The sequence below is a fragment of the Schistocerca cancellata genome, chromosome 2 (assembly GCF_023864275.1).
Source record: "Schistocerca cancellata isolate TAMUIC-IGC-003103 chromosome 2, iqSchCanc2.1, whole genome shotgun sequence".
Classification (NCBI taxonomy): Eukaryota; Metazoa; Arthropoda; class Insecta; order Orthoptera; family Acrididae; genus Schistocerca; species Schistocerca cancellata.
Window position 1 is genome coordinate 1,096,155,374 of NC_064627.1, and position 10,009 is coordinate 1,096,165,382.

Genomic DNA, 10,009 nt, shown 5'->3' on the forward strand with positions numbered 1-10,009 from the left:
AACCTACAAAGGGAGAAATGATCATCGTAATAAAATAAGTCAGTGTTTGAACGGAAAGATTTGAGTGTTCATTTTCCCGTTGTGGTGTTAGAGAGTGGAATGGTAACGAAAGAGTGTGAAGGTGTTTCGAAGAATCCTCTGACAAGCAGTTAAATGTGAATTGCATAACAGTCATGTAGATGTAGAGAATCCAGATATCAGGCTACGCTAGTGATCACTCTGTCACCATACCAGGTTTCTTTCTTTCAAATGCGCTGGCTTCGCCAGCTCACAACCACACTGTTCCATACCAAGCTAACCTAGACCTCGGGCTATGCTACAGGTCAGTCTGTCACCACAACCAACGTTTCTTTCCTATGACATTACTTGGCTCTGACAATTCAAAACCAAACTGTTGCATTCCATCCTATCCTATACTTCGAGCTACCGTACAGATCAGTCTGTCACAACAGCCTTACAAATTTTTTAGCTTCACCGCCTCACAACCACATCGCTTCGTCCTATGCTAACATAGACCTCGGGATAAGTTGCAGGATAACCAATCACCTCAACCAAGGTTTTCTGCTTCTACATTAGTTCTCATCGCCAACGCGAAACTGTTGCATTCCAACCTAACCCACACGTCGGGCTCCGCTGCAGATCAGGTAAAGGCAGGTTTTTGCTTTCACATTCTTTGGCTTCGATAATTCATGGCTAAATTGTTGTTTAAACAGTCACCGACCTGTGTCTACTTTACAGATCTATATGGTCACGAGCCCAGGAGAGGCGCTGCAGGCGATGTTTTGCTGTTACAAAAGGCACTCGCGTCCGTCGTCTGCTGCCATAGCCCGTTAACGCCAAATTTCGTTGCAGTGTCCTAGAGGATACGTTCGTCGTACGTCCCACATTGATTTCTGCCTCTATTTCACATAGTGTTGCTCGTCTCTTAGCGCTGACAACCCTACGCAAACGCCGCTGTTCATGGTCGTTAAGTGAAGGCCGTCGGTCACTGCGTTGTCCATGGTGAGATGTAATGACCGAAATGTGGTATTCTCGGCATCCTCTAGACACTGTGGCTCTCGGAATAGTGAATTCTCTAACGGTTTCCGAAATGGACTGCCCCATACGTCTAGCTCCAATAACATTCCGCGTTCAAAGTTTGTTAATTCCAGTCGTGCGTCCATAATCACATTCTAAACCTTTTCAAATGAATCACCTGAGAACAAATGATAGCTTCACGAGTGCGCTGCCTTTTTGTACCTTGTGCACGCAATACTACGGCCACATGTATATGTGCATATGTATATGTGCACAAGTGTATGTGACTTTAGTCACTTCAGTGTACACTGATAAGTCAAAACTTTATGACATCTGCCCACCGCGACGTTGGATGGTAGAGTTGCGGACACATGACGCGGTAACGAAAGTATGTAAGCGGAACAGACACGGACGGGGGATCATACTAGCGAAGATATAGGCTGCAAATGGGGAAATACACTCCTGGAAATTGATATAAGAACACCGTGAATTCATTGTCCCAGGAAGGGGAAACTTTATTGACACATTACTGGGGTCAGATACATCACATGATCACACTGACAGAACCACAGGCACATAGACACAGGCAACAGAGCATGCACAATGTCGGCACTAGTACAGTGTATATCCACCTTTCGCAGCAATGCAGGCTGCTATTCTCCCATGGAGACGATCGTAGAGATGCTGGATGTAGTCCTGTGGAACGGCTTGCCATGCCATTTCCACCTGGCGCCTCAGTTGGACCAGCGTTCGTGCTGGACGTGCAGACCGCGTGAGACGACGCTTCATCCAGTCCCAAACATGCTCAATGGGGGACAGATCCGGAGATCTTGCTGGCCAGGGTAGTTGACTTACACCTTCTAGAGCACGTTGGGTGGCACGGGATACATGCGGACGTGCATTGTCCTGTTGGAACAGCAAGTTCCCTTGCCGGTCTAGGAATGGTAGAACGATGGGTTCGATGACGGTTTGGATGTACCGTGCACTATTCAGTGTCCCCTCGACGATCACCAGTGGTGTACGGCCAGTGTAGGAGATCGCTCCCCACACCATGATGCCGGGTGTTGGCCCTGTGTGCCTCGGTCGTATGCAGTCCTGATTGTGGCGCTCACCTGCACGGCGCCAAACACGCATACGACCATCATTGGCACCAAGGCAGAAGCGACTCTCATCGCTGAAGACGACACGTCTCCATTCGTCCCTCCATTCACGCTGTCGCGACACCACTGGAGGCGGGCTGCACGATGTTGGGGCGTGAGCGGTAGACGGCCTAACGGTGTGCGGGACCGTAGCCCAGCTTCATGGAGACGGTTGCGAATGGTCCTCGCCGATACCCCAGGAGCAACAGTGTCCCTAATTTGCTGGGAAGTGGCGGTGCGGTCCCCTACGGCACTGCGTAGGATCCTACGGTCTTGGCGTGCATCCGTGCGTCGCTGCGGTCCGGTCCCAGGTCGACGGGCACGTGCACCTTCCGCCGACCACTGGCGACAACATCGATGTACTGTGGAGACCTCACGCCCCACGTGTTGAGCAATTCGGCGGTACGTCCACCCGGCCTCCCGCATGCCCACTATACGCCCTCGCTGAAAGTCCGTCAGCTGCACATACGGTTCACGTCCACGCTGTCGCGGCATGCTACCAGTGTTAAAGACTGCGATGGAGCTCCGTATGCCACGGCAAACTGGCTGACACTGACGGCGGCGGTGCACAAATGATGCGCAGCTAGCGCCATTCGACGGCCAACACCGCGGTTCCTGGTGTGTCCGCTGTGCCGTGCGTGTGATCATTGCTTGTACAGCCCTCTCGCAGTGTCCGGAGCAAGTATGGTGGGTCTGACACACCGGTGTCAATGTGTTCTTTTTTCCATTTCCAGGAGTGTATATTGTGATAAACGACTTTGATAAGGGCAGATTATTGTTAAGCAGAGCTTGTGAACGAGTATCTAGAAAACGGAGAAACTGGTCTAATGTTCACGTGCTACTGTTCTGTGCTTCTACGGAAAGAGGTAAAAGTACAGTCAAATTACCACTAGACGCTAAATGCTTGGACGTCCACGAGTCTTTACAGAACGTGTGGTTCGGAGGCTTGTCTGCTCTGTGAAGTAGAATGGATGCTGATCTGTGGCATCTCTGCCGAAAGAGCGCAAAAGTGGTGCACGCACAAGTGTTTCAGAGCACACCGTTCATCGTACATTGTTGGATATGGAACTCGGCAGGCCGGCCGCGGTGGCCGAGCGGTTCTAGGCGCTACAGTCTGCTACCGCGTGATCGCTACGGTCGCAGGTTCGAATCCTGCCTCGGGCATGGATGTGTGTGATGTCCTTAGGTTAGTTTGTTTAAGTAGTTCTAATTTCTAGGTGACTGATGACCACAGCTGTTAAGGGGCTCCGGAAAGGCTCAAAATCATGAAAAGTTCAATTTTTACTTTTTTGCGTTTTCTCATTCTGCAGACTATTACCTTCTAATAGATATATAATTTATTCAATTCCGAAGACTACAACTATTTTTAAATTTTTTTTGTAATGTGTTCTACATGGGCGTGACCCACTGTGGCGCTGTTAAACTGCTGTCAAATGGTGTTATTATTAACGTCCGTGTTCATCAGGTACATTTTAGTGATGTGAGATAAAGTATGTGTTGTGGCTAACCTGTGATGGTTCAATATATATCGCTGGTGTGATTGTCGATTGTTTCATGTTTATTTACTCCGTCGTTATCTCGAAAATATTCGTAATTAATTCTGTTTCTTGAATCTCTGTTTTGTTGAAGTATAACAATGAGTAAAAGTAAAGTTATTAGGAATCCTTTGAAGGCTTTTAAGAAAAGGAGAAATGTTGGAAAGCCAAAGGTACTTAGAAATATGGGAATGAAGATAGGTTCTAACATGGTACGAGCGATGCTTGCTTTAGACAAGGAACGCCTTCGGGCTGCTGACAGGGCTGTAAAGAGTCTAGAAATACAAGCAAGAGTAAACAGGAGGAGGAACAAGAGGAAGCTGGAGGAGGAGTTTGCAGAGGATGAAGATAATCCATCCTATGGACCTGGAATGCACTAAAAAGTTAATCCAATCTTTGTCGCTCGATTCCCAAAAGTTTTATTTTCTCATACTAATTACATGTTTTCTAAGGATCTTCCAAACATATTTGTTTCAAACTTTCAGTAAATGTTACACAGTACCTTCTGCATAATTTAACTCAGCCTTTTTCCAAAAAAACTGTATATTTTTGAATATATAAATAAAAAATTGCAAAAAAAGTTGTGAATTTTCATTACAATTGAAAAAAAAATCATCTCTAATAACTGAACTAAAATTTTGTAAAATCGCTGTGTTAAGTTGTAGCCCATATTCCAATAAATAATCTGTAAAAAGTTCAACTTCCTACCTCAAATACTTTGTGAGGAAAGATGTAATTTATAAGCGTTATTTTAACATTGCAAGTATAGGGCGTTCCGGAGCCCCTTAAGTCCCATAGTGCTCAGAGCCATTTGAACTCGGCAGCAGACCTCCCCTACGCGTTCACAAGTTGACTCAACGACATCGTCAATTACTACTCCAATGGGCACGGGACCATCGGGATTCGACCGTCGATCAATGGAAACGTGTCTACTCTTCTGGCGAATCACATTTTTGCTACACTAGGGCGATGGTCTCTCTATAAACGCCGTCATCTAGGTAAACGGCGGTTTGAAGCGTGCAGTTCGCCACGGACGCAGGGTGGTGGGAGCACCATTATGCTATGCCAGACATTCTTCTGTGCTTGCGTGAGAGCTGTGGTAGTAATCGTAGACCCGGTGACAGCTCCGAACCACCTGCATCGCTTCATGCTCGATATCTTCCCCGACGGAGATGTTATCTTCCAGTAGTACAGGGTGATTCAAAAAGAATACCACAACTTTAGGAATTTAAAACTCTGCAACGACAAAAGGCAGAGCTAAGCACTATCTGTCTGCGAAGTAAGGGAGCTATAAAGTTTCATTTAGTTGTACATTTGTTCGCCTGAGGCGCTGTTGACTAGGCGTCAGCGTCAGTTGATGCCTTCGAAGGTGCTACTGTAACTGGACTACAGTATCTGGAGATGTTAGAGAATTGGCTGTTCCCTCAGCTCGAACAAGAAGCACAACAATTCATATTTCAGCAGGATGGAGCGCCACCACATTGGCACTTATCTGTCCGTAACTACCTGAACGTCAACTACCCGAGGCGATGGATCGGCCGCCAGGCAGCCCGTGACAGAGCACTTCGTCACTGGCCTACAAGAAGCCCTGATCTTACCCCCTGCGATTTTTTCTTATGTGGGTATGTTAAGGATATGGTGTTTCGGCCACCTCTCCCAGCCACCATTGATGATTTGAAACAAGAAATAACAGCAGCTATCCAAACTGTTACGCCTGATATGCTACAGAGAGTGTGGAACGAGTTGGAGTATCGGGTTGATATTGCTCGAGTGTCTGGAGGGGGCCATATTGAACGTCTCTGAACTTGTTTTTGAGTGAAAAAAAACCTTTTTAAATACTCTTTGTAATGATGTATAACAGAAGGTTATATTATGTTTCTTTCATTAAATACACATTTTTAAAGTTGTGATATTCTTTTTGAATCACCCTGTATAACTATCCACGCCTCAGAGCCAGAACCGTGCTACTGTGGTTTGAGGAGCATTATGGTGAACTCACGTTGATGTGCGGACGATCACATTCACCTGATGTAAATCCTATAGAATCAAGCTTGGTCGCTATCAGGCGGCATCACCGCCTACGCAAATCAGCGTCCCATTATTTACGCGAATTACGTGACCTGTGCTTAGGTATCTAATGCCACGTACCTTCACAAACCTACCAACTGACTATCGGACCCCTTGACACGTAGAATCAGTCATGTATTTCGTTCCAAAGACGGGCAAACAAACTATTAAGCAGGCGGCCATAATGTTTTGGGTCGTCAGTGTAGATGTAGGATGTGAAAGCCTTTGACATATTCATGTTAGTAGCAGGACCCATGACCCAAGATGGTGTTTGGATATCATGACCGAACTATTTCGTCCGATTTCACGGAAAAAATCAGCAATTTTACATGCACAAATAACGCCTACCTAAGTAAGTTTTGAGCACCATAACAGAACCCGAAAAACCCGAAGCGCATTGGCTGGCCTACACCGAAAAGGGATATCACTAGCAGATACATGGACTACCTGCAGACAGAGGGTCAACTCTCGTAAGTGCGCGTCCAGGCAACCGACAGAAAGATATCTGAAACTCAAAAATACATGAACACCAAAAAGACGATAAACCCATAGCGAGAGAATGAAGTGGTTCTAGGGAGGAAAATTAAGAATCTTGAAACTAAATAACTACATTATCTTTATAGAGTCAAACGAAATAAAAATAATAATGAATACGGTAGAAAGAAATACATGGAAAAAATATGGGGAGAAAGAGCAAAAGAATCAGTATCAAATATCTTACCTTTGCTGATGTCCTGGCGATAATTAAGTAGAGTACCTCTAAAGCCAGACACGCCCTAGACAAGCTTCATGAGATCACTGACTGATCTTCAAATCTCTTGTGAGAAGACACCGTATATGGACTGCAGACACTCGAATCTTGGATCACTCAGGACGGAATATGGCAACATCACTCAGGTTCAACACTTTTGCTACTTGGGTGAAACTATCGGTAACATTGGCAACGACGAAGGGAGCAACAAATTTCGTGCAGAAAAACTTCGTAAAGCCTACACAATAGCCTGGAATATTTATAACAACTCTCTTTCTACCAAAGGCAAACTGCGCCACAAGCAAACCGTCCTTCTCCAAAAAGCATTCTACGCAGCTAGGGGATCGTCGTTAACCATAAATTTTAATATCACCGAGAAAGTCGAACGGCAGATATTGCGGAAAATATTCGGACCCAATATCGAAGATGGTATCTGGATGCGAGGAAGTTCGGATGAATTTAGTTCGAGGCCAGAGAAACTGAAGTACGATGGCTAGCCAACAACCGGAAGGACGTCAAGAAAGTCGCTGTTGACCCACTGGGACACACAGACAGAAGGCAGGCTCTCGTGAGTTCACATTCAGAAAACTAACAGAAGGAAATTTGTAACTCTGAAACACATGGACCTTTAACGAGAGGATGAAGAAGTTTTGAGAAAATAAGAAAAACAAGAAGACTAAAACTAACCAGTGGTTCTAAGTGCTCTTTAAAAGACCAAAAGAAGTAATCACAATAATGCCTAGAAGAGATAGCATGTTTGGGAAGTTATTACGAAATGAATCATTTCTGAAATTGAAGTGGAAGCGATGGAAAGAGGAAATATTCGCAGGAGGATGACTGATTATGATTACACAAGGAGGTGTCGATGGTGTGGAATGCAACAGGTGTGCTGCAATGTGGAAGACTGCTAACAAGCTTTGACCAAAGCAACAGCTTTCCATTGGAGTGCTCAAGCGGTTTTGGATGTCAATGGCAAATACGCGTCACATTAGATGTATGAGGGTTGCCCAGAAAGTAATACACCGCATTTTTTTCTTCAAGAATTCTTTATTGAACACAGTGAGAATCACATACAAGAAAGAAAGGTGTTTTATCCACACAACCTATCTTTCTACGTAATCTCCATCCCAATCTATGGCCTTCCTCCAGGTCGGTACCAATCCTTGTCCTGGTGGCGGAGCCAGTGCTTCATTGTGTGAATCACCTCCTCATCGTCCTCAAAATGTCCTCCACGAATGGCATCCTTTAATGGCCCAAACAAGTGGAAGTCCGAGGGGGCTAGGTCAGCGCTGTAGGGTAGATGGGGTAACACTGTCCAACCCTGTTTTGCGACGTGTTCAACAGTCCTCAGACTTGTGTGGCGCCGAGCGTTATCGTGTTGCAGCAAAACATCTCCTGGGTTGCTGTGGCGCCGAAGTCGCCGGAAGTGCGTCTTGAGTTTTGTTAATGGGTTGACATACGCTTCTGAATTAATGGCACTGCCTCTTGGCATCACATCAATGAGACTCACACCCCAGTCCCAGAACACGGAGATCACGACCTTATTGGCGGAAGCAATTGCTTGGAATTTTTTCAGCTGTGGGGAGTCGGAATGTCGCCATTCCATAGACTGTCATCTTGTTTCGGGCTCAAAATGGTGAACCAAGGTTTCATCACCTGTCAACCTGTCACAGTTCAGGACAAGAAGGCTTCCACCCCCCCCCCCCCCCCCAGCTTCAAAACGTTGCAAGAAATCAAGACAAATGAAATGTTTTTTCTGTGCGATTTGTGATCCATCCTTAGACACCGCGGGACCCATCTTGCACACAGTTCTGAATATCCAACAGTGCGGATAATTGCATCCACATTTCCTTTGCGATTGACAGATGCAGCACCAATTACCGAGTCGTAACGCATCTGTCCTCGCGAATGACAACATCGGCTCGCTGCAACATGTCAGGTGAGACAGCCGTGGATGGTCTCTCCGACCGCTCAAATCGTGGAGCTCCGCCGAACCGCCGTCTGATGACCCCACCCTCCGTGCCCAGCGACTAACTGTACTTCTGTCGACAGCAGACGCTCCATAGACTTTGCACAAGCGTTTGTAAATATTCCCCACAGTTTCTTTCTCTGCAGTGTGACGGCACATTGCTTGTACCGTACATCACCTACAGACGCCATTTTGAAACCGTCCTGCAGCTACACTATCTGTCGGAAGTGACGGAAACTTGGCGCGCTCACTCAGAAGGCTTAAAATAATACATACGTAACGTTTCGCAGTCGTAGCATTGTTTTCGGCCGAAAAAAAAAATGTGGTGCATTACTTTCTGGGCAACCCTCGTATTTTCATATGTATGAGAAAAGAATCCACGGGAACATTGCCGACTGTTTGTGTTATTTTGTCATCAAATACGGCGGATGCGGCTGAAGAAGCACGTAGCATATCTCTGCGGCCAGGAAATGTATCGCAGCATAAAGAAATTAGTCGTCACCAAATACATCCGAAAAAACCAAAGATCCACAACTCCTAAATGAATGAAATTTTGTTCGATACATAGCTGTCTGCAGCCGTATGGCATTTTACGAAAGTCATGGTGGAAAACCCACCAACAACTAAAAAGTCTATCTCTTTATTGTGTTACCGAACTCAGTCAGTATCATCAGTAAATAAGGCAACAGCTTAGTATATGTACATACAATTCATCATTATTTCGATAATGACCACCCTGCAACAAGTTTAAAACATTTAATTTCAAATACACTTTTATATTTGAAATTTGAAATTATAGGTTGAACGTATGTAATGGATATCTGTAGACAGCTCAATTTCAGAAACCAACACCTACTCACCCACTTCCCTCCTGCAGTCGGAAGCCATGTACCGTCGACGAGCAAGACATAATCGTAGTCTGTGTCTTTTCTTGAAATGTCTTACGTTCCAATTTATCAGTTCCACAGTGCTCAACATTACATGTTCTCACACCAACTGTTGATTTAATTACAAGCAATGTGGCACCGAGAATTAGATTTGTACGTAACACGTTGCAAGAAACGACACATGAGACAATTGCGTCTTGCTCGTCGACAGTTTCTGCATCTGATATAAATAGACAAGTGTTTGGGTACGCGCTGGCTTATTAAATTGAGCTGCTTAATGACGTAGATCACGTGCGCTCAACCAGTAATTCCGTTCACGTCTGGCATTCCAAATGCCGACATTTAGAAACAGATTTGATCTTTCATGTTTTAAACTTGAGGCAGGATGGTCATTATCGAAATAATAATGGAGCATACACACAATTTTGCAAGAGATTTTTGTGATCTGATTATGGTATTCTAGTTCGAAAGTAGGAAATGTTGTGAACAGAAGAGAATTAACCACATCTGGTGTTTAGCCGATTTTTTAAATAAGGATTATGAATAAAACGCTGAGAAACATAATGCAGAAGAAATTAGCTGAGGAGGAGTTTGGTTTTTAGAAGTAATGCAGGCACAGTAAATGCAATATGTTCTTGCGTAAT